Source organism: Vulpes vulpes, chromosome 14 (genome assembly GCF_048418805.1).
Source record: "Vulpes vulpes isolate BD-2025 chromosome 14, VulVul3, whole genome shotgun sequence".
Classification (NCBI taxonomy): Eukaryota; Metazoa; Chordata; class Mammalia; order Carnivora; family Canidae; genus Vulpes; species Vulpes vulpes.
In genome coordinates, this window is record NC_132793.1 from 34,394,435 (window position 1) to 34,421,065 (window position 26,631).

General features: G+C 41.2%; 1 pseudogene; it reads left to right on the top strand.

The window, feature by feature from the left end:
* The first annotated feature begins 10,257 nt into the window (after nt 1-10,257).
* The window catches only part of LOC140595261 (immunity-related GTPase family M protein 1-like), a 115,525-nt pseudogene continuing 99,151 nt past the window's right edge, over nt 10,258-26,631 (top strand).

Sequence of the window (26,631 nt, forward strand, 5' to 3'; positions counted from 1 at the left end):
GCAGGAATGTAGAAGACAGAAAAGAAACAAGGGGCCCCGAGATATTTTTTTGCTACTGATTTGTAGATAAACCCATGGCAGCTCAGGGAAGCCTCTAATGCCAACAACGTTCCATTTCTAAGGGTCATTTTTCTTGGGTTCAACCTCACTACCCCTTTCTCTTCGTTTAGGGAGATAGTCATGCACTAATCCTGCTTTTCAAAACTAGTTCCAAAACTAATTCAAAAATTAGTTTGTGACTGCAAGAGCCTGAAGTCTCTTGTCACAACCATGCTGGAATTGAGCAAAATGTAAAGTTCCTGGTGTATAATTGTTAACTATGTAACAATTGTTGTTGTTACTATTACTTTAAACATTAGTATGAGTCAGCACTATTGCTATGGAAGCCAATGGCCATAGATTTTATTGATACATGCTGCAGTATGTAGGCATAAAACGACATTTCTGGAATTTGCTTTAGGATGGTTTCACAATAAAGCTCTTTTTAAGAGGAAAAAGTAAATAGACTAAGCAAGTGTGGCAAAATCTTGGTAATTATTGAATCCAGGGGATGGGTATGTGGGAGCTCGTTGTACTATTCATCCTACCTTATAGATATAAGAAAACTTTATAAGAGTTGATATTAAAATTATTTTTTAGGTTTAAACATGTTAAGTTGCTAAGACATGGGTTCTAAAACACCAGTTCATCATGCATGATCTAAAGAAAGTGCTGGGACACTTTATTCTTTGAAAACTAAAGAAACCTATCTTGGATGATGTGGCCCAGAGACAGGGAAATGGACCAATTGACACTGTAAGGTCCATCCTCTGCCCCCAGCACACATGTACATACTTATAAGCTCTAATATACTATATTGGAAATTGAAGGGTTTCCCCCAAAACAAAGGGCAAGAGATTCTCCTTTCTGTGAATACTTAGCCTTCGATAATCTAGAATGTGTCAAAGAGCTGCAGTTATTTTCTTAGCTCCCAAGGTGGGAAGAGGGAATCACATGACTGATTTCTTCTTTATCCATACAGGATGCTAATGGAAATGAGGGATTTAGTATCTACATTTGGAAGCATTCTGTCCTGTGGCAGCTAAATCCGCCCCAAAGCTCTCTATGCTGCCCTGGCTGGCTCCTTCCACAAGTACAACCAACCACCTGAGAGCCCTGGTTGCTCAACAGGGTAGAGTTTTCCCAGTTTGGAAAAATGCAAGAAATAAAAACCAGATATGGCCTAGCCCAAGCCTGAGTACCACTTTTCAGTGGTAGATTTAGGGCCAGGAAAGGAAAGAAAACATGGAAAGAAAGAAGCAGAAAACAAAGGTGCCAGCAAACTAAGTTTAGAAATCCTCTCCAGGGTGCATGTGTTTCTTGTCCATCACTGAAAGGAGAGGCAGCCCACCATTAGCACAAGAGGTGAGCAGAAGGAGATGGAAGAGGAGGCCTCAATGTCTCTTTGTCCACCACCTCACGGTCATGGCCTGAGTCTCCAAACTGCTGCCCACTCAAGCTCTAGAACTGAGATGAGGAACATATACTGGAAGAAAAGATGATTCTTGGAGGCAAGTCAACTGCAGTGTTTACTGGAAGCCAGAAAGGAGCAGGGCAGGAGCTGGCAGGAATCTGCCTCTGGGAGGTTCTCCACAAATTCATTCATTCATTAAAAAAAAAAAAAAAATTAGAAAAAAATGCTGAGTTGTCTCTACTATGTGCTCTGCGCTGAGAAATTCAGCTCTGAATGAAAGGGACAGAAGGTCCTTGACATCCTGTGACATAGGGTCTGTTGGGACACCTGCAGATGAAGATATAATTGCTCAGTGATAAGCAGAACAGCATTGAACTAGGGAGTTCTGGGCTTCTTTAACTGTCTTGTGCCAAGAGGCACCCAAGGGCAAGTGAGCATTGATAACTAGGCATTAAGTTCAGGAAAGAGATTCTCTGTGTTCAAATCCTAGTTCTGCCTAGGCCAGTTATCTAACCTCTCTGTTGCTCTGTACAACAATGACAATAATGATAAAGAGAATATGAGATCCAGCCTAGCTCAGCCATATGCCCCAGGAAACTGATCTCTGATGACTATACCACCCAGTTCCCTTGCCTCTAATTTCAGATTGGATTTGACTAATGGCAAGCACATCCAAGAGACTGGAAGTCCCAAAGGTTTGGCAGTTGCCAACCTCTCTTCCCTGGTGGCCCTCCTAGAATCCTCACAAGCTATAAAACCCTTCCTCCTTCAAACCAGTGAGCAGTAAATGTTGCTGGCAGAGCAACTTCCACTGTTTTTCTCCCCAAAATAATCCCTTCACTACACATCCTTCAACTACACATTTTGAGTACACTGTATGCCTTGACCAGAGCACCCTAAAACAATGCCTGGCCCTAAATACACACTCAATAAGCAGAAACTAATGTGATTCAATTAAGACTTTGGTTTTGATCTGTGCCATTTCACAGAAAATGTCTATGATCTTCCCTGCTGACAACATATTGAGGGGGAAGTAGCCTGACTTTCCCCAAGTGTTTTAAGAACACATCAAAAGAGGATAAGAGTTAGGACTCTGCAAAATGCTAATGTAAACTGGCCATATGTGTGGAAGCAATAATAGTTTTGATCACTGGCAGGCTTTGCCTTGTGTCCAAAGGTCATGGTATTATTGTAAGAAATAATAATGTTGTAGGCCCTTTGACGATGATGAGAAAGGGGAGATTTTCCAGCAACAGAGCCCTGCCAGATTTGAGGTCGTTTTTTTACCCACTTAAGACAGAAACTATCCTCTCTGGGCTCCTCATGATCTAATCCTTTAAGCTTTCTGTTGGCACCAGGAACAATGTTAAGCTTTAGGATCAGGCCCCTTGGTTTTTATAATCCATGGGAATTTGAAGATGATAAATCTGTAGAGAGCCTGAAAGTTCCTAACGTGTAATTGAAGCCCAAGGGGGGAATAATGAAGATAGAATCGTGTAACTCCATCAACTCTTCTCCAAAGTTCTGAATTATATAAGTCCCTTGCTCTAGCGTCCCTCCTCTGCCTGCCCCATTCTGCCATGGAACAAGAAAAAACAGAGGCAATGAAAGCCAGTGAAAAGAAAGATATATCCAAGGTCACCTGGGTGGCTCAGTTGGTAAAGTGTCTGCCTTTGATTCAGGTCATGATCTCAGGGTCATTGGGCTCCCTGCCCAGTGGGGAGTCTGCTTCTCCTTCTCCCTCTGCCCATCCCCTAGCTCTCTCTCTCTCTCATAACTAAATAAAATCTTTTTTTAATAAATTTATTTTTTATTGGTGTTCAATTTGTCAACATACAGAATAACACCCAGTGCTCATCCTGTCAAGTCTAAATAAAATCTTAAAAAAAGAAAAATCTGTCCAATGTGACTACTTATTAGCATCTGCTATGAGAGGCCTGGTGGAGAAAGAAGTCCAAACACAAAAAAAGAGGCAGGCATCAGCCTTCGACTGGACTTATTCAGTCTTCTCTGGCCAGCCCCCTCCACCCCCACTTGGCCACACTTGCCGAGGAAACCTGACAGCTTCACATAATGGCACATCTGATCTATTCTAATTAATAAGATTGGCGGGGGCAGGTTGGTTCTAATTTATGATGGCCAGTGCTTCAATATTGAAAGTAAGATGAAGTTACTTTCACTTCAGATATAACTGTCAGTGCAAATAGGGCATGTGCTGAGAACATGGACTTTCGTGGGACACTCCAGTTGTGGCAATGAAAGATTTAGCAAAACCTCAGAAAGTGAATTCATATTTCTCTAGTTGTCAGAGATGCTAACCTAAATTTACCATCAAACCCATACCAGGAAGAGAGTCTGTGGAGAGCTGGGTGGGCACAATGGCACATGCTGGGAGCGCCTCTATGGGGTCAGTGGCAGGGAGTGTCGACTGATCTCAGAAATGAGGGGTATTTCCTCCACCTTGGCCCATGCTTGCATTCTGCTTCATCTTCTCTTCTCTCGCCTACAGTCTGATGAGACATTATCTGACTCACTTTTATTCCTACAGATTTGGTAGGAGCCTACAGTAAACCAGAAAAGAAAGATCATTGAGAACCACCCCTGACTTCCAAGCCCAAATAACTCTGAATAATATCTGGCATACAGTGTGTGCTAAAAACATGTTTGCTGGACTCAAAGTGTGCAGGTTTCTGTTCTGAAGCAGACCAATACATTGCTGGTGTAGCTGTTGGTTTGCCTTAACGAGCAAATCAATACCGCTGTGGGCTTCTAAGCCATGAGATTATCAGACTGAGCTATAAGCAAAGATGGAACAGACAAGTTCAGGTATATAGCACAATTGAGAAACAATTAGGGTTGCCCTATTTCCAGGCTCTTGAAATTCCATGATTAGCAAATTACTTGTGGGGAAAATACTGCCTTCCAAAAGGACTACTTTGAGGAGATCTCATAAGATCTCAAACTCCTGCAGCACTCTGGACTTTTCTGTTTGTCTTCTAATCCTTTGACTTACTTAACTTTCAAAGTTGTTTTCTGATCTAGGTAATATCTTTATTGGTAACCACTGTACAGATTAGGAAATTGAGGCTCTGCCATCTTGACTTTGAGGAAAGTGCCTTTTTAGAAATTTAACTCATTCAGGGCACCTGGGTGGCTCAGTCAGTTAAACATCTGCCTTCTGCTCGGGTCATGATCCCAGGGTCCTGGAATTGAGCCCTGAGTTGGGCTCCCTGTTCAGCGGGGAGTCTGCTTCTCCCTCTCCCTCTGACCCTCTGCCCCTCCTCTCCTTTTTCTCTCAGATAAATAAATAGGGGAGAAAGAAGAAAGAAAAAGAAAGAAAGAAAGGAAGAAAGAAGAGAACTTTGACTGAGACATTCCATTACAGGTAGAATTCATAGTGTGGACTTACTTTGCAGAGCAGTTTCCTTCCTAACTAGAGAGGTTAGACAGTGGGAGGCCTAGGGCCACCTGGATTGGGAGCTAGAAGTGGAATCCATACAATTGCTCCACTTTTGCACTTCTGTCTATGGGGTGTTGTGAATAATTTAGATAAATTATTCTTATATTAAAAACAGGGCCTAGTCTTGGGAGACCAAATACACAGTACAGTGATTAGACAACAAATTGTATCTTTAAACACTGAACTTGCTAAGAGACTAGATTTTAATTGTTTCCAATTAAAATCAAAGAAATGATAATTATGTGACCCTACGCAGGTGTTAGGTAACATTATATGGCAAACACATTGCAACAAAAATTATCCAATCACTGTTGTACACCTGAAATTTATGCAGTGTTGCATGTCAGATATAACATCATAAAGAAATCAAAAGAGCCCAGATCCTGGAATAATAAACGGATCTTAAGAACCCCTCACTTGGGCAAGGCCGGTGCATTCTAATAGAAGTGCTTCAAACACAACTTTCTTTCCAACCAGTTGGCTGCAGGCTTCCATGTCAGCAGTCTCATCAGGGAGACCAATATTTGTCCTTTCTGCTTACTCTGCCACCTTGCAGACAGACTTGATCAACTGGCTTGACTGAATGTTTTGATTGGAAAGTTTCTGCACAGAGCATGTGGCTATAACCTCACTTCCAAAACATTTGTATCCACATGGGCAGGAACCTTCCTAAGAAGAACCGAGGGGACCCTGGGTAGCTCAGTTGATTGAGCTCAGGTCATGATCACATGAGCTCAGGTCATGTTCACAGGATCCCAGGATCAAGCCCCACATCAGGGAGCTTGGAGCAGGGAGCCTGCTTCTCCCTCTTCCTCTGCCCCCACCCCCACTGTGCTCTCTCTCACTCTCACCCTCTTACTCTCAAATAAATGAACAAAATCTTTAAAAAAAATAAAATAAAATAAAAGGAGGAAGAATTGAAAGAATTATGGCCAAGTATAGGTTCTTGAAGTAATCAGTTAATCAACTTCAAGGAGGAGACATACAGGGCTGGAGGAGGCAGTACTGAAATATGTGTAAGAGGCATTCCCCGAGTACCTTCTACTCAGTAAGGGTTCACCTTTGCGTCTGTGCCTTCAAGTATCCTCACTACATTCCACTCCGTGGCTTCTAGTCTGGCTTGACCTAGGCTGGTCATTAACTTCCTCTGATAACACTATGCCTTCAGCTTCCTCCACTTGGGCTCCTTCCCTGTCACTTTCTTTCTAACACTCACCTCACCCCAGCAATGACATTTCAGGGAAATGCCAAACCCCATTCTGACCCAGACCCATCCCACTGTTCTCTTCACCTGGACACCAAGAAACAGTTCTCAAAGTATCTTTGGACTCTGTTGATGGATAGCAGCCCAGCTTCAATGATGAATAGACAGGAATGTCATGACAGGTGCCCAGTGGAACCCATTTCACTGACTAAACATCTCATAATGTGTTTACTCCATCCTAACACACATTTGGGTGTGGGTGTGGAGGAGGTTTCCAGCTGTGTCTCCCCTGCATAGACCTGCATTCTGTTTCCTTGCTCCTGCCAGGCAGAGGGGCACCGGGGAAAGAGAGGAGAGCAAGGGGAACAAATACTGTTGTTTCATTTTTTTGACCTTTCAGTTCTCCTTTCAGTTCTTTTTCAGGACTTGAAATGTACTCTGCGGGTGGTAGTATATAAAGCCTAAATGTTAACTCATTTGAAACACTGGGTATAAGAATATTTGTCCAAGTTATATCCACTCTGGGTCCAGTCAAATAATTATCACAGCAGCTGTTTGCTCCCACCCACCTACCCTCAGCCCAGTGCTGAGTCATCTACAGCTGCAGTGGGGACAGTTCCTGAGCATGCCATCAGCTCCTCACCTGACACAGGCACATGGGTCTCTCTTTTGAACAGCTTAATGGCTTTCTTCACTGCCTCAGAAACTTGCTCACCTCACCTGCAATGCAGAGAGGAAGTTGGGGATTTAATGCCCCCAGGTGCAGCCCTCAACCAATGAGAACCTGAAATCAGTAGATAAACACCTCAGCTTCTTCATTTCCTGGGGTATATTCGACAGGGTTCTCCAGAGAAACAAAACCAAGAGGAAATATAGATAGATATAGATATAGATGTAGATATAGATATAGATATAGATATGTTTTTATTTTTATGTTTATAGATGTTTTATTTATTTATTATAAGGAACTGACTCATGCAAGCATGGAGGCTAAGAAGTTCCACAATGTGCCGTCTGCAAGCTAGAGAGCCAGGAGAGTCAGTGGTTGAATTCCTCTCTGAGTGCAAGGATTGAGAACCAGGGGCCCTATAAGTGTCAGTTGAGAGCAGATGACTGCCATCCCAGCTCACAGTCAAGCAGAGAAAACAAATTCTCCCTTCTTCTGCCTGTTTGTTCTCTTCAGGGATGGGTGGGTGGAAAAGGCCCATCCACGATGGGCTAGGCAACCTGCTTTACTTGGTCTACTGATGCAAATGTTAATCTCTTCCAGAAACACCCTGACAGACACACCAGTAATGATGTTTAACCAAAAATTTGGACATCCTGTGGTCTAGTCAAGCTGACACATAAACGGGAACAAACCTGAAACATGTACTCTGCAGGTCCATAGAGGGCCCCCAGGGAAGTGACCGGCAGGAATCTGCATGCTGACACTCCCCTTATTGCCTTGTCTTGAATTCTAACTCCTTTACTCTCACATTCCTGGAGTTACTTCCCAAATAAACTGCTTGTACACAAGTCCTTGTCTTAGAATCTGCCTTCGGGGGAATCTAACCTAAGACATTCACGGTGAAGTGGAGGGATATAAGCTTCTCGCAGTCAATTATCTTTGACCTAAAACGATGTGCCAAAGACAAGTTGAAATTAGGAGAGAATAAAAATTCTGTACAATCAGAGAAATCCAGTTAATGAAAAAGACCAGGAGAGAAGCCAGCTTGCCACATCCCTATAAGCCCATGTGGTGCCTTTTGAAGATTTCGAAAAAAGATCACACTCTTGAGACACTCTACTTTCATTAATTGAAACATTTTATAATATAGGGCAGGCCACTCTATTGTCATATGCCAGAAAATGGTCGTAATAAACACATAAATGTATAATATCCAAGGTATGAAAGACAAACCAACTTTCACAGCCATACATGGTGACTCTGCCTTTACTTTAGTTCAAACTTTAAATTCTTATCCTCCTAAGAATCAGCTCCTGCCCTTGGTTTCTGCTGAGAATCCCCACTGCATTCTTTCTGCTCTTCAGCAGAGCTTAAGTGGGTTTCTGGCTTTTAAAGCTGCAACTTAGTAAGTCCTAAGTCACCCTCTCAGTTGCTATGGATAGGGCAGGACCCCTGGGGCCAATGGTAGAATCAGTTACTAGCTTTAAATTTTGCTAAATGGATACCGATGAACTCTAGATAGGAAACCAGCTCAACCACTGAAATCAAGCTTAATTATACCAACCTACCATGTAGTATACAATTCTCAATGTAGAATAGATTTTTAATAGTGTTCTTCTTTATTTAGAAAAATTACTTATGTGTATAATAAGTCAGGTTTCTCTGGTGATAATGCTCCATAACAAACAAGTCCAAAATTTCAGTGGCTTAATACAACAAACATTGATTTTACTATCACAAGTCTGCTGTTTGGCTGTGGTTTGGCTATTTTCAGCTGAACTGACCTAGGCTAGACTAGACTCCAATTTGTGAATCAGCTTGGAGTCTGTTCTATCTCCTCCTCTTCCTGCTCCTCCTCCTCTTCTTCCTCCTTCTTCTTTTTCTTCTTCAAAGATTTATTTATTTTCTTGGGAGAGAGCATATGAGAGAGAGAGAGAGAGCACAGAGAGAGAGAGGAAGAAGCACACTCCCTGCTGAGCAGAGAGCCCAACATGATCCCAGGACCCTGAGACCACGACCCAAGTTGAAGGCAGACATTTAACCAACTGAGCCACCCAGGCACCTCTCTACATTTTTCCTTACGGGACTTATGGATGAAGGAACAACAGCTACCCAAAGCACACTCCTCTCAAGACAGATGGTGGGAATGTAAGAGGCCAAGGCAAACCATGCAAAAAATGCAAGTACATTTAAAGGCCCTGCTCAGATGTCCTATGTCAAGTCTGCTCACATGCCATTAGCCAAAGAATGTCCTTGATCTGAGTGCAATATCTGAGGAGAAGGGACACATACTATGCCCAGCAGAGTGGGAGGTACTGTACAAACAGCCAAGGGCAGGCATATGTAATCCTGTTACTTAAAAGGAATAAAGAATTGGAAATCTACCACAATATGGAAAATTTTAAACATAGCCAAAAGTAGACAGTATGTCATAATAATCCCTATCACGCAGCTACAACAGTCATCGCACTACTAATCTTGCTTCACTCCCCCTCACTCCCTCATTATTTTGAAGCAAATCATGGATGAGTGTCTTTTGGAGGAAGAAAGTAAATCTGTATTTTTGCATGGTGTGGGACATTATTTAGATCTCAAATAATTTACAAAACAATGAAAGGGATTAACTAGTAAGTTAACTTGATATGAAATAAAGCATAAGAACATATTCAACAACATTGAGAGTCAATTCCAAGAATCTGTCATGGGCACTTTACACTGAATATTGATGTATTTTATATTTAACTGCCTGGTCTAGCTAGAATAATGAACATCACCAAATTCTAAAAGTAAATGCCTGCTCTTTAACTAGTTCATGAATCCTAGCAACAGATGAGGAGGAAGAAGAAGAAAAGAAAATTTGAAATAACAGCATTTTAAGATGCAAACAAGTTACTTTATCTGGACATGAGAATTGTATCACTTTGGCCAAAGCCTGGCTTCCTTGAGATACTTTATTTTCATCTATTGGGAGGTTTTATAATATGAGACTATTACAAAAATAAACTTCAAGTGAGTTACAAACGTCAAAGAAGAACAAAACTTCAATGAGTACAAAAATAAATATTTCAGAGTATGTTTAATAAAAAGAAGCAGCACATCAATTTATTAAAATATCACTTTTAACTCACATTTAAAAGAACATCTAGGAGCGCCTGGGTGGCTCAGTTGGTTAAGCGGCCAACTCTTGATTTTGGGTCAGGTCATGAGTTCGAGCCCCACAACAGTTTCCACACTCGGACACTTGCTCTCCCTCTGCCCCTTCCCCCACCCTCTAATTTTTTTTAAATAAATAAGTAAATTAATAAATAAAACAATAACTCAATTTATGAATTGAGTTATTTGATTCTGGCCATGGAAATATATTTTAAAAGTCCTGTGACGTTCCTCCACTGCTCAGCAGTGTGGTGTAGCTGGCCATGTCATCTCACATCCCATTATCTCCATGCTTCGCCTGTGCTGTGTGATACCACATGGGTCAGTACATTTTATACAAGGTGGGGCCCATGAATATTGAAAAGGCTTTAGGAAAGGGAAGTAGCTAGAGGTGGTCTGTGTGGTCAGAGAGAGCCTAGAGACTTCATCCAGTGCCCAAGTGAGCATTGCTGTGACTGGGGACTCTGGCAACGTTGTTTTGTCCTTCATCAACACACTGTGGGGAATTTGGTATGAGGAGGAGACCTCAGCTCTCAGTGAGGTGGTGAGGACTACTCAGATTCACACTCGCTACTCCTCCCACTTTCCTAGTGTGACATTGTGGGATCCACCAACTCCTACCCCAGTCCCAGCATAACGGCTGCCACCCAAAGCCTGGAGAACTATCTGGAGGAGATGTCACTTAGCCAGTATGATCTCTTCATTATCATTGTGTCCAAATAGTTCAGCATGAATCTTATGAAGCTTGCCAAAATCATCCAAGGCCTGTGAAGAGGTTTTACATCATTTAGACCAAGCTGGACAGGGACCTCAGCACAAGTGCCCTCTGGGAAGAACAGCCCATGCAGAATATCCAAGGAATATTCTGGAAACTCACCAGAAGCAGTGGGTGTGTGAACACATCATATTTCTGGTCTCTAGCCTTGACCCCTTATTGCATGACTTCTCAGAGCTTAAGGACACTTTGCACAAGGATCTCTCTAATGTCTAGCACCATGTCTTCTGAAAAACTTGTCCCACTTATGAGAAGATCATTAAAGACAAGGCTACCTCCCTGCAGAAGAGAATAGCCTCACAGTGTTTTCAAGACACCCTTGGTATCCAGGATGAAGGTGATTTGGAGTAGTGTCTGAACATCTATCACTTGTTTTTTGGTATGAATGATGATTCTCTCTAGCAGGTGGCCCAGATTATGGGGGATGCCCATGGAAGAGTATAGGGCTGTCATGAAGTACCTGGATCTGTACACTCTCCATAAAGTGAATGGGAGACTGACTTGTTCAGTCAGGAAGCATTTCTTAGCCGTCCTAGCTCCATCCAATTCTTGGATGACTATATCTCATCCTCTGTTTTCAATGGAATGTAGCAAAGATGCTTCCTTGAGTTTGATATCAAGGAAATGAAGACTATCCTGAGAGATCCTTTCCTCCAATGAAAACTGGCATGGGAATAGGTCCAATAATAGGTCCAATAGGCTTGTTCTCAAGTGGAAATCAGGCTGCCTTAGTGTCCTCCCCCAGTAGGATACCCTTTTTCTCCATAGAAATGAAGAGATTAACCGAACATTTTCTTTTATTTCTAAAAGTGTTAGTTCCTTAAAAGGAATTTTAAAAATCATCTATCTTCCTAGCCCCAATCCTAATGCACTGTTCCTTCAAAAAGTATTTGTTAAAATCATTAAATAAGCTTCCTGAGTTCAGAAAAAAAAAAAAGTCATGTGCATGATTACTCTATTAGTTGTCCAGGGCTGCCATAACTAAGTACACAGGCTGGGAGGCTTCAACAACAGAAATGTATTTTCTCACAGTTCTGGAGGATGGAAGCCTAAGACCAAAGTGTCAGCAGGTTTGGTTTCTCTTGAGACCTTTATGTTTGGCTTGTAGATTGCCACTACATCCTCACATGTCCTTTTCTCTGTGTGCCTCTTTCCCTGCATCTCTTTCTTATAAGGAAGCCAATCATATTGCATTAGAATTCTACCCTTATGACATAATTTAACCTTAATTACTTCTGTAAAGGCCTTCTCTCTGCAGTCACCTTGGGGGTTAGAGCTTCAACGCCTATGAATTTGAAGGGGGTGAATACAACTCAGTCCATAAGGATTACATCACTCAGTCTTATGATAACCATTTAGAACCAATACCACTAGTAAAAAATAATTAGCTAATAATATAATAGGAATAGTAAGTGGGTAGTAATAGAGCACTCATTATGTGCCAAGATCTTTTCTATTCACTTTACAAAAATTAACTTATTTTTTAAAATCCTGCTATATAAGTACTATCATGCCCCCCACTCTACAGATGAGAAAATTGAGGCACAAGGAGGTTAAATTAAAAAGTAGTGGTAGGGTGTCCAGCTAAATGTAGGGATGCTCAGACAAATTCGAATTTCAGATCCACACCGAGTAACTTTTAGTGTGTGTGTGTTCCAAATGCTGCATATGACATGCTTATACTTAAAAAGTCTATGTTGATGGTCTGAAATTCAAATTTAACTTGGCATCTCATATTTTTATTTGCTAAATTTTGTAACCCTAATGATAGGCAAGATGTGTCTTCTACTATACTGAAGCAGTGGATTTTAAATTTCATTCAAGGGTTCCTGGAACTTTCTGGAAATACAATAGGAAGTTGCTGAGAGGGCAAAAGAGAAGATGAAAGGTCAGGAACCCCCCTCAAATACAGCAACTCATTTTTAAATTCCTACATATACTGCAATTCTCTATAAATGTTCATTCGACGAAAAAAATATTCCTTTGAATTAAAACATAAGTTTGCAAAGTCATTGTTTTTCCGATAAAGCCAGCATAACTTTTTGATATTTGGGGGGTTGTTTTGTTATTTGTTTGGTTTGGTTTGGGGGCTTTGTTTTTTGTTTTATGTTTTTTGGGGGTTTTTGTCCAAAAACTTTTACCTTTGTCTTTTCCAATCTTGATATTCTCTAACTCTCTCTCCCTGCAAAGAACCCATCAAGGTTGGTCACATTTCCTTGGGGGACTCTGAAAGAAATGTTTACAGCTTATAGCATAAGGCCTGAGGCTGCCCCAGTTTAGGTCAAGTTAAATTTGAGTACAACATCATCCACACTTTTATATAATCTTCACAGCTGCTTTGGGGCCACAAAGGTAGAGCTGAATAGCTGAGACAGAGGCCATATGGCTCAGAAAGACAAAAATATTTACTCTCAAGTCCTTTATGAAAAACCTTTGCCAATCCCCAGTCGGTAAGAATCTATTTCTTAATGTCTGCTGGCATGGCTTAGAAACAAGCAGTCCTGAAGATTGTTCTGAGTTTAGAAGAGGTAAGAGTAACTGGGCAGATTGATTTTCTGTAATAACTTTTAATTACATTATTGTAATGTCACTTGGAAAAATTGTCTCAGAAAATAGCATAGCTTTTGGACCAAGTATTTCTGTTGAAGAAACAGTCACATGGATTGTTGTTGGCAATGGCCTATAATTCTAGAGCAATGAAATAAGGAGGAAGCTTTTCCTGGGACAAACTCTATCAATATTTTCTGCACTGTTTATGGCTCTTTTCAGAAATGGATCTTGAAGCAGAAACTTGATAATTTTTAAACAATTTTTATTGAGGTATAATTGGCAGACATCCTTATATTAATTTCAGGTGTATAACATAATGATTCAGGATTTGAATACATTACAAAATGATGGCTGAGGTAAGTCTAGTTAACACCCATCACCATACATAGTTATGGAACTTTTTTTCTCATGATGACTGTTTTTAAGATTTACTCTCTTGGCAACTTTCAAATCTACAGTATTATATTGTTAACTATGGTCACTCTGAGCACATGACATCCTCATGACTTACTTATTTTACAACTAGAGACTTGTACCTTTTGACTCCCTTTATCCATTTCAGCCACCATCCACTCCCCACCTCTGGCAACCATGTATCTGTGTTTTGTATCTATGAGCTTGATTGTCTTGTTTTGCTTTTAAGATTCCAAAGGTAAATGAGATCATATGGTATTTGTCTTTCTCTGTCTGACTTACTTCCTACAACATGATACCTCCAAGACCCATGCATGTTGTAACAAATGACAAGATTTCATTATTTTTTATGGCTAATGCCACATTTTATATACTCTTTACTGTTTTCCATACTGGTTGCACTAGTTTACATTCCCATCAACAGTGTACAGGGGCTCCTTTCTCTTCACATCTTTGCCAGCACCTGTTATCTGTTGTCTTTATGATTTTAGCCATTTTAACAGGTGTGAGGAGATTGCTCATTGCAGTTTTGATTTGCATTTCCCTGATGATCAATGATTTTGAGCATTTTTTTTCATGTACCTGTTGGTCATTTGTATGTCTTCTTTGGAAAAATGTCTATTCTGATCCTCTGCCCATTTTTTAATCAGATTGTTTGGGGGTTTTTTGCTATTGAGTTGTGTGAGTTCTTTATATATTTTGAATATTAAGTCCTTATCAGATATATGATTTGCAGATATTTTCTCGCATTCAGTAGGCTGCCTTTTCATTTTGTTGATTGTTTCCTTTGCTGTGCAGAAGTTTTTTTATATTTAGTTTGATGAGGGCAACTTGTTTATTTTTGCTTTTGTTATCTTTGCTTTTGGTAACAAATCCAAAAACTTCATTGCCAAGACCGATATCAAGGAGTTTACTATCTATATTTTCTTTTAGTTTTATACGTGCATGTTTTACATGCAAGTCTTTAATCCATTTTGAGTTAATCTTGGCATACAGTGTGAGATAGTGGTTCAGAGGAACTCAATAATTTTTTTCTCTGATTTCAGATCACTCTGCATCAGTTCTACAACAAATCACAATAATCAGCAACATTAGAATTCCAGACAAAGCATTCAAGGCCACTGGATGCTTACAATAATCTAAAAGGGTTTAGGTTGATAATCCCAGGATTAGCATTGGAGATTTTAATAGACTTGCCATGTCTTTGAAGTCATTTCTTAGCAACACCCCAGTCTTCTTTCACAGAAAGTTTTCCATAAACACATTATCCACCACTTGACCCTGGAGAATGTAATTCATCATTTGCTGCTTCATTTAACATTTTAAACAGTTATTTTCTGTAGCTTCCCAGATTCAGCCTGCATAATCAATATCCATTATTATTCAAGGGCCATAAGGAACTCAGGGAGACCAAAACCACCTAGAAAAATATTCTTCTCTGAAGGTGAACTCTAAATTTAATACTATAAAATCAGATGACTGATCTAACTGGTATGTTTATCAGTGATATTACCTTTTCTTGCCTTTTACTTATTTACACTTTTTTGTGATGTGGATTATTTGTGATTAAGAGAAGTTAGAGTGTCCAAACAAATTAAGAAAATATTTTAAAAGAAGGATGCCATGATATAATTTAATTTTAAAACTTCAGGAAAAGATAGACATATTGTCAAGTCAATAGAGATATCCATTTTTGTACCATCACTATGGTTTGGATTTCCTTCCCTTTGGAACTTGAAAAGAGCTACATTATAGTTGGTTTCAAAACATATTTATTATAAATGAGAAGACAATCCCTTTACATCACTTATGATGTCCACAGAAATAGGTTACATACTACCTCCTAGGAATGAGACTCTCCTTGATCCAAACAAGGATCAGTCATTTTAGAGACTTTCTGAATGTGTAAAAAAATGTTTTAAACAGATGGGGTAGTTAGGGAGGCCAATGTGCACCTTGTCTGATTGGTGCTACCTACAGTAACCTCAGTTGTGTCTATCTTGGTGATTCTTTTTGAATTAGTGTTGGTCCAAAGGTGCCTTCTCAAGATGAAGCAAATTGATCCATGTTCAGGGTCTAAAGAAAAATTTCCCCCCAAAGCCACAGTAAGATGCAGGTAGATTTCCAGATAGCAGTTGACAAGGAGTTGCCCCAGGAGACACACCAAGAGGCTGGGTGTTTTCCAGACAGAAGGAGCTTCTATTCTCTTCCTCTAATAGACATTGCAAGAAATGATCAACTTGTGAGAATCAACACTGAATGTAGGCAGATGGGGACATCCAAACACCCAGACACAGCCCTAGTCAAGCCAGTAAACTACACTAAAGATAGAAGAGAAAGGCTCAGAATTATCTTCAAACGTGAGTGCTCAGAACTGTTGCATACGGTTGTACGATTTATGGACTGCACAATGGCACCTAAGCCGGGGAGTGGGCGAGGCCTGGATTGTACTATGAGCTGCTGTCTGCCCAGAAGGACAACCTTTTCCTGATATTATGTACTATTTCAGAGGTTCTCCAGCCTTCTGAAACCCATTCAGGAACTCCCAGGTGAGAATCCTTTATAGGGACTGTGGTATTACAACTATATGTGCCAGAGTTGTCTTTCCTCATTAATTGTTTTTCTTTTGTTCATTGTGACAGAATAATTCATTCATTCATTAAACAAGATATGGATAGCAAGAGCTAGGGATACCATATTGGGGTAGACTGATTATATTTGTGGTCTCAATACTACACCTTCCCCTGTGTCCATGTCTATTGCTATATAACTTCCTAGTGCCATCTGCTTTTTCCCTGGGATTTGTTAGTGTGACTTGCTTTGGTCACTGGGGTATTAGCAGCCATGACATAATGAGAAGCTTGTAAAGTACTTGCTCACTGGGGCCTGTTCTCGCTGTTGCACCCTTACCACTGCTTATGAGCAAGGCAAGCTAGCCCAGTTATTTGAATCATCCCAACTGATAGGCAGCCAAAGGTCAGATGTGTAACCCCAAATGAGACCAGGAGAAATGCACCACCAAGAGTAGCCTAAATGGCTAACATGCAAATATGTGCATGGAGAATAAATGCTATTTGTTTAACACAAGTTTTTGGGGGCTATTTGTCATGCAACTTTATCGTGGCAGTAGATCTCAGGTACACAGAGTGAACATAACAGATAAGGTCTCTGCTCTCCTAGGCTGTACAGCAGACCTTACATTCCAGTGGAGGGTAGAGATTATGGATGAATGAATGAATGAATGATGAACAAATGAACTATAAAAAATTGCTGGTGGTAAGTGATACAGGAGAGTTGTTTTAAAAGCAGGATGGGGCAATAGGATGAGTTAGGGTCTGCACAGCTGCTTTATCTGACCTTTTTCTGGAGTTGACATTTAGGTTAAGGTCTGAATGAAGAGAGACAGCCAGCCAAAGACCAGGGAAAAATAACATTCTGGACAGAAGGACTAGTTAGTGCAAAAGACCCAAAAAGGGAATAAACTTGGAGCTTTCAAGGAACAGAGAAAGGCTGAAAGACTTGGAGTATGAGGAATGAGGGAAAGACAAACACAAGATAAGACCAGCAAGGAGACAGGCCAAACTACAAGAGGCTTTGTAAGCCAAATGAGAGGATGAGCTTTCACTCAAATGCCATGGGAATTCCCTACATTTTCATCTCTTAAAAGAATTACTCTGGTTTCCTTAAGAAGTGTGAATTCTGAGAAACAAAATTGGAAATAGGCAGACCAGTTAGGAGGTTATGTTAGTCATCAGGTGAGAGATGATGGCAGCTGTTCCAGACCAGAGAAAGGTTGACAAATAAGATATAAACTGTGAAGATGGAGTATGTCGAACATGAGGGTGGGTGAGAGATTGTTGGGGAGAGAGGCACAAGAGAAAAAAAAATCTCAAACCCAGATTTTTTCATGTGAATAACTGGGTAAATGGTAATACCTTTTATTTTGAAGAATGGAGAAAGAACTAGTTAGAGAGGGAAATCAAAGAGTTCTAGTTTGACCATGTTAAGTTTCAGAGGTCTATTACAAATCCAAGTAGACATGTAAAACAATCTGTGGGATATGTGAGTCAAGAGGTCCAGAAAACAGACTAGGCTATGGATATAGAGGTGGTTTAGAAATATAGGAGGGATGTCTGGGTGGCTCAGTCGGTTAAGCATCTGCCTTCCATTCAGGTCATGATCCCAGAGCTCTGGGATCGAGTCCCATATCCAGCTCCCGCTGAGCAGGGAGCATGCTTCTCCCTCTGTTGCTCCCCCTGCTTGTTCTCTCTCTCTGACAAATAAATAGACAAAATCTTAAAAAAGTAAACATGGGAATGGATCGGGTCATCTAAGAAGAATGTTTCAACCTATAGGAGTCAAGAAGAAAAGATGCCAGGGGCACCTGGCTGGCTCAGTCAGAAGAGCATGCAACACTAGATCTCTGGGTTGAGTTCCAGCCCCATGTTGGATGTAAAGATTACTTAAATAAATAAAAACTTAAAAAAAAAAAAAACAGAAGAAAAAATGCCAGCAGAAGCTTGGAAGTAGAGGCAAGGATGGGAAGCAAGGATCAAAAGGGTGGTATGGCATGGGAGACCAGAGAAACAAGTTATCAATAGTGCACTGGTGCTGAGAGGTCAAGTTCTTTTTTTTTTTTTTTTTTTTGAGAGGTCAAGTTCAAGATCAGTGGAGTGCCAGCTGCATTTGGCAACCTGGGGTCATTGGTGGCCTTGACAAGAGCAGTATCCACGGAATGCAGGGCAAATGTGGATTGTGTGAGAAGGTTAAGTGAGTTAAGTGAGAGGATACAATGAACCACTCTCCCACAAAAGGAGACACTGTAGAGACACTGTGCAATGGCTAGAGGAAGAGAGGTGATTATTTTGGGGTGACTTGTGCCCTCCAGAAAGTCACATTGAAGTCTAACTCCTGATTCTTGTGAATGTGAATTTATTTGGAAATGGGATTTTGCAGATGTAATTAGTTAAGATGGGATCATATTGGAGTAAGGTGAGCTCTTAATCTAGTATGACTAGTATCTTTTTAAGAAGAGTAAGAACAGGGAAACTGGGTGTCTCAGTAGTTAAGTAGCCAACTCTTGATTTCAGCTCAGGTCATGATCTTGGCATTGTGAGATTGAGCTCCACATTGGGCTCTGTGCTCAGCATGGGATCTGCTTGAGATTGACTCTCTTCCTCTCCAAATTGTGCACACACACTCTCTCTCTCTCATTAAAAAAAAAAAAAATGAATAAACAAAATCTTTTTAAAAAAAAGGAAAAGGGGAAGAATAATCAATGAAACAAAAAGACAACCTACTGAATGAAAGAAGATATTTTCAAATGATATATCTGATAAAGGGTTAGTATCCAAAATATACAAAAAAATATGCAACTCAACACCAAAAAAAAAAAAAAAAAAAAAGGAAACCCAAATAATCCAGTTTGAAAATGGGCAGAAGAGGGATGCCTGGGTGGCTCAATGGTTGAGCATCTGTCTTTGGCTCAGGTCATGATCCTGGGGTCCTAGGATCGAGTCCCACATCAGGCTCCCTACAGGGAGCCTACTTCTCCCTCTGCCTGTGTCTTTGCATCTCTCTCATGTCTCTGTGTGTCTCTCATGAATGAATAAATAAAAATTCTTATTAAAAAATGGGCAGAAGACATGTGCATGCATTTCTCCACAGAAGACACACAGATGGCTAACCGACACATGAAAAGATGCACATCAACAATTATCAAGGAAATGCAAATCAAAACCACAACGAGATATCACCTCACTCTTGTCAGAATGGCTAAAATCAGAAAAAGAAACAATAGATGTTGGTGAGGATGTGGAGAAAAAGGAACGCCAGTGCACTACTGGAAAGCAGTATGGGGGTTTCTCAAAAAATTAAAGATAGAATTACCATATGATCCAGTCAGTTCACTACTAGATTTTACCCAAAGAACATGAAAACACAAATTTGAAAAGATATGCAACCTTATGTTTACTGCAGCATTATTTATAACAGCCAGATTATGGAAGCAACCCCACTGTCCATCGATAGATGAATGATTAAAGGTGTGGTGTACACACACACACACACACACACACACACACACAGAGGAATATTACTCAGCCATCAAAAAGAATGAAATCTTGCCATTTAGAGCAACATGGATGGATCTAGTAAGTAGAATGCTAAGTGAAGTAAGTGAGAGAAAGACAAAAACCATATGATTTCCCTCATATGTGGAACTTAAAAAACAAAACAAACCAACAGAGCAAAAAAGACAAACCAAAAAATAGACTCTTAACTACAGGGAACAACAGATGGTTACAGGAGGGGAAGTGGTGGGGGGATGGGTAAAAGAGATTAAGAATATACTTATCATGATGAACACTGAGTAATATATGGAGCTGTTGAATCACTATAACGTACACATGAACCTAATATAATACTCTATGTTAATTATACTGGAATTAAAACGTTTAAAAATAAAACATAAGAAAAGGAGAAGAGACAAGGATAGGCACACCCTAGGGGAGAATGCCACGTGACCAGAAAGACAGAGATTAGTTATGTTACCACAAGCCCACAAACACCTAGGGCTGCCAGAAGCTGGAAGAGGCAAGGAAGTAGCCTCCCCTAGAGCCTGTGGAGGGAATGCAGCCTTCCTAACACTTTGATTTCAGACTTTTGTCCTCAAGAACTGTGAGAATACATTTCTGTTGTTTGAAGCCACCCCATTTGTGGTACTTTGGTATAACAGCTCTACTACAAATACAGTAGTTCCAGGAGAACAGGTTTGTTAAGAAGCAGTGTGCTGAAGAGACTAAACCTCTAAAGAGGGAGAAACTAATGATACAGGAGAAAGAAAAAAAAAAAAAAGACTCAATTTCAGGAGTCAAGTTTTTAAGGAAAGGAAGAAGACAAGAAATCCAGAAGATGTCAGCTCTTCTCGGTAGGAGGGGAGGAGGCCAAGGGAGTGGGTGCCAGTGCCTTGCAAATTTGGAAATAGCAAGATGTTAGAGTTGTGGTTGGCTGCTTCCTTTTTCTCACAGGAATCTGAGGCAGGTTATCGGCTGAGGGGGTGGAGATGTATGATGTGTGGCGCTGTGGAGGGAATTGGGGAGGAAGTTTGAGGAGAGAAAGATATGGAGGAGTTGTTTCTGAAATCAGGAAATTGAACACTCTTGGAAAATATTAAAGGATTCCAGACTCATTTGAGTTTTGTGACCTTAACTTTGAGGTAAGACCAGTCAGCATTTTCCTCACAAAATTCTGTGGTTCCGGTGTGGATTTGGCTTAAAGGGTGGTTTTGTGTTGGGGCATTCACTTTTTTTTTTTTTTTTTTTTTTTTTTTGCCAGGTGAGTATGAAGAAGCAGAAATTAAAATATCTCACAAGGGAGTGACTTTAATAACTCACCAAAGTGAATGATGTATTACGGACTAGACATTTGTCTGAGAGGTCAAAGAGCAGCTGAAGTGAAGTCCTGGGGTATATTTGCAGGAGTACCCATCAGAGATGGCCTTCTGTTCCTTTTTCTCAGGCCCAGGCCAGGCTATAGAAAAGCCACTGGAAGAAAATCTCATTCCTGGCTTTTATAAAAGGAAGAAGAGGGACACAGAGGCAGATTCTTGGCATTGGGAGAACAGGAAAGGGGGAAAGAGGGAGGAGATTCCCCTAGACTGGACAGCAAGCGGAGGTCTGGAGGCCCCAACTACTGAGGATCCAAGATAGAGCCTTGAGGAGAGGCAGGACCTGCAGGCAGCATCTGCGAGGGCACCTAGGAAGTGTTCTCTAGGCACGGAGGCCCGAGGCCTCAGCAGAGGTCCCACATCTCAGAATCGTAGGGCTCCCAGTGCTCTGTTTCTGAGCACTGTGTAGGTTTAGACAATGGGCCAACCAATGTGGAAAGAAGAGAGGGTCCTCACCAAAGGCTTCTGTGCCTTAGGCCTTCTCTCCTCCCCACTTCAGATTCGTTATAACCTTGTAGCTGAGGTTGGGCATGAGGGCCCTTACAGATGAGTGTGCAGCAGCCCAATGTCACAGGGGCTCAAGGTCAGGCAATTCGCTTTCTAAGAAAATTAAGAAAGGTGCGGGACACCTGGGTGGCTCAGTGGTTGAGTGTCTGCCTTTGGCTCAGGTTGCGATCCTGGGATCCTGGGATCGAGTCCTGCATCAGGGTCCCCAAAGGGAGCCTGCTCCTCCCTCTGCCTATGTCTCTGCCTCTCTTTGCGTGCCTCTCACGAATAAATAAAATCTCAAAAAAAAAAAAAAAAAGGTGCCATTTGACTCTCAAAAACACTATGCTGTATGAAAGAAGTCAGACATTTATATGAAGTTCACAAATAAGGAAATCTAATCTATAGTTCTAGAGATCAGAACAGAGATTTTTTTCTGAGAGTTGAAGTGGATAGCAAGCGACTATTAAGGGGCATGAGGGGATGTTCTGGGGTGACAGAAATGTTCTTCTCTGGATTCAGGTGATGGTTACCCACCCAAGATTTGCCTATTCATGTGTGTAATTATATCTCAATAAAGAAGTGACTTGGAGCTCCCATAGTATCCCATGAAGAAAAGAAGGAAAAATAAGAGGAAGAGAGGAAGAAAAGAAGAGAAAGGTGGGCCAGTTGCTTACCTCAGGCTGCCATAGCTGATTCACACCCACTGCACATTTGCCACACATTTGTTGCACAAACTATTTTTTTTATTCAATTTGCCAACATATAGTATAACACCTAGTGCCCATCACATCACGTGCCCTCCTCAGCTATTATTGAGCGCTTAGTATGTGCCAAGTGGCCAGAGAGCAAAAGAGTGGAAGCAAAAGGTTAAATACACAGAGCTCAGACCTGGGCGGGATTAGTTCTGCCCGAAGGGAAGGAGCTGTGCTCTTGGGAAAAGTCTGAAGAGACAGCACAAGGTGCTGGAAAGCCCAGGGATTCTGAGGTCTGAATCCACCTGTGCTTACGCTTTTCTTTCCCCTTAAAAATCTGAGCACAAAAATCACCATCTTAAAGGCCAGGACTTCTGCCACAATCACCATGAAAGGCGTTTTTGACTAATGCTGGTGTAATGCTCAGCTTGGGAAGCCATTCTCAGGAAAACAGGCCTCTCTGGGCTGCAGCAGGCAGCACTCCCCCCCGGGGGGCCATACTGACAGATTTCTGCACAGGTTACTGAGTTACCCAGTTGTCACTGGTGAACCGGAACAGAGGGAAAAGGAAATCTCCTCAGGCACGCTGTTCTATTCAGGAAGCAGGGGACAAAGTGCTGCCCTGAGGAGACTTGGGAAAGTGACATTTCCTCAGGCTGAATGACATCATGAGGTGATTTTTCCAAAACACTGGGTTAAATTCGGCCTGATTGTTTATCTTCTTCAGCTCTCTGCAGGAAAAAAAAACATGTTCCAGATCTTGATACCAATAAAGAGAGCATTTGAGACTATGATAAACATTAACAGACATTTCTTTGAGACAACAGAAAACAGCAATACCACACATTTAAAATGGCGACACCCACAACATTCCTTATAGCCACTTCTTGGCCTATGTACTTAGAGGCCGAATGATGTCAACTCTGTAGCTCAGCACTTTGCTCTGGAGAAAGAACACAAGACCCACCATTTCCTATGCATTTAAATGAAAACTTCCCAGGATGCCATTCATCATGAATTGTTTGTTTGTTTGCATGTTTGTTTGTTTTCTCCTAAAGACTTTATTTACTTATTTGAGAGCAAGAAAGAGAGCAAGAAGTGGGAGGAGGGGCAGAAGGAGAGGGAGAGGGACAAGTAGACTCTCCACTGAGCACGGAGCCCTCCCTGGGGCTCAATACCAGGACCCTGGGACCATGACCTGGGCCGAAGTCAGATGCTTAACCCACTGAGCCACCCAGGCACCCCTCATTATGAGTTCAGAAGTAAAATTTAGATGTATTTTATAAGACAGCATTTCATTAACACTCTATAATCCAAGTTGTGACATCCTTTTGCAAGAGGCAAAGGTTTCTTACTCTGTCCAAATAGATTAGAGATGTGCTGAGACAGTGGTTCTCAAAGTGTGTTCTCTGGGTCAGCAGCATCAGATTTGTTAGAAATGAGGATTATCTGACTCTACTCCTGGGTGCACCCAGGATTCTGTGTTTTAACAAGATCTCTGACACAGGCTGAAGTTTAAGAAATATATTTTGAGGAAATCAGAAGCTAGGCTTTCTCTGATAGCAGTTCAAAATTAAATTCATCTCCTATTAAAGACTTTCAAAATAATAGTGACTTAAACAAGGTGGAAGTTCATTTCTCTAACATACAAAAGAAGTTCAGAGGTGGATATTCATGGCTAGTATGAAGGCTCTGAGGTGTCAGATGAAATCTAGGTTCTTTCTATTTCCCTGCTCTGCCATCTTTAGTGTGTGGTTTCCAATCTCAAGATGTCTTCATGGTTCAAAATGGCTGCTGGAACTCCAGATATTTCACCTCTGTTCCAGGTAAGAAGCAGGAGGAAGGGGAATAGAAAGTAGGGTCTACTTTACCTATTTCTATCCTTGCAAAGGAATTTTTCTAGAAGTCCCACTTACCAGTTCCCACTTATGTTTTTGGTCACTTACAGTGAAGAGAGGTTTGGGAATACAGTCTTTTGCTTGGATTAAAATTACAGTTATTGAGAGGCAATTTACTTTTTCTGCCACCATAGTTTCAGACCCTCTTCTATATAAATACACACAATTCCAAATATAAAGCAGGATCAAACCTTTATATCTCAAAGAAAGTTCAAATATGATCATGAGTGCATTTTTATGAATTTTAAATCATATGGTTGGAATCTCCTGGATTACTTTATTCAAGCTATTCATTTAAGAGATGAACAAACTATGGCCCCAAGAGGTGGATTTTTATGTCTATGGAAGACAGAGCTGACTACTAGCAAACCTGGAGTATTCAAACCTGGGAGAGGTTTGTCATAGTTCTGTGATGGTTAATTTAATGTGTCAACTTGACTTGGTCATGGGGTGTCCAGATATTAGGTTCAACATTATTCTGGATGTGTCTGTGAGGGTATTTCTGGATGAAATTGGCATTTGAATTGGTAGACTGAATAAGGAAGATAGCTTTCCCAATGTGGGTGAGCCTGAATAGGATATAAAGCTGAGGAAGAAAGAATTCTCTCCCTTTGTCTGATTGTCTTCAAACTGGGTCATTGGTCTTCTCCTGCCTTCAGACTTGGGCTGACAATGGTACCATTGGCTGTCCTGGGTGCCAGGCCCTTGCACTCAGACTGGAGCTGTACCATCACCTTTCCTGAATTTCCAGTTTGCCGACTGGAGATCTTGGACTTCTCACCCAACATATTTGTATGAGCCAATTCCATAGTATCTATCTATCTATCATCTATCTATGTCCTATTGGTTCTGTTTCTACGGAGAACTCAGACAGATTCAAAATCCAAGACTTCCCCAAATATATTCTGAAGCAGTAATCATGAGAGACCGCACAGGAAGAGAACTCTCCGACAAAGTGTTATTGGTTTTTAGTCAACATAGCAAAGAACCTGGAACTCCCTATGATCTTTTTTTTTTTTTAAAAGACTGCTCTTTCCAGAAAGGACAAACATACTCTTTCTCACTTAGAGTTAGTTCTTGGAACAATAAAAAATAAAGTTGTTGCATTGGGGGACGCCTGAGTGGCTCAGTGGTTAAGTATCTGCCTTTGGCTCGGGTCATGGTCCCAGGGTCCTTGGATCAAGTCCCACATCGGGCTCTCCGCAGGGAGCCTGCCTTTCCCTCTATGTCTCTGCCTCTCTGTGTGTGTCTCTCATGAACGAATAAAACAAACAAACAAAAAAACAAACAAGCAAATAAATAAATAAATAAAATCTTTTAAAAAATTATTGCATTCAGAGTAAATTTTACTATAGATTCTCAGGGATTATTTCTGAATTCCTCACTTCTGCCTAGACTGTTTCAGGCTCTGTTTGTGGAGCATACACCACTGGTTATGGCACCTATACGCTCTGCCCGCGGAGTGGAAAGGGTACAGAGAAAGGAGAATGGGCTGGGACAGAAGTGAATGAGTAGAGAGAAGCACTATGTCTGCTTCCAGATAATTTTGACAGAAGAACCCTGATTACGTTTTGCATTAATGAAGCCATTGCCAGATTTTGCACAGTCTGAAAGTAGGCCACCTTCCCCAACTCCCAGTCACTCCAGGTGATTACAAGATGATTGCAATCTCGTGTCTAAAGGCCACTTGACACTCAAGGGTGCCTTCCTGCATGGTAACGGCAGTGACTGTGCTCACTGGATGTTGGTTCACTCCCTTTTTTTACCCTGGACTCTTGCCAAGGCAGCTGCAGCTCTCTGGCAGCTGTTTAAATAATCAGCTAGAATGATAAGGCCAGGGCTGCTCTTTTGTTATTTCCTTGGGCCTCTGTGCTCAGGAAAAAGCTCTCCTGAACTGATAGGTGTGGCTAGGGCAGGACTACACAGAAATCAAAAGTGGGAAGGAAGGGAACCACCCCAGGAACTTCACCTGAATGAGATGACAAGTGGGTGAGGCATTGGGTGGGAATCACCAGGATCCTTTGGGAATATTGTTTTCAGGAGCAGAAACCAGGTCCGTAGTGGTCAGACCCAGCAGCAGTTTAAAAGAAAAAGTGACAGTGATATATATTCAATCAAACAGGATGCAATCTCTAAGTGAAATAATGACATTATGACAATGGCAATGTTAGATACCATCTTGGGTAGTAGGCTGTGGTGGCCTACCTAGATCTCCAAATAAGGCTGATATGAGGATTTGCTGCTGACCAAGAAGGTCCCTTTCTCCAGAGAATTGCTCTGGGATGAATAGACACCAGGCTGCCCAGATGCACCAATGACTGCCTGACACTGGGAAACAAAATGCCAGTACTCCTGCTTCAAGTGAGATAACTCTGTGGTATGACTCATGCTCCAGAGCTTCCTGTGAATCAAGCCAAGGCTGCACT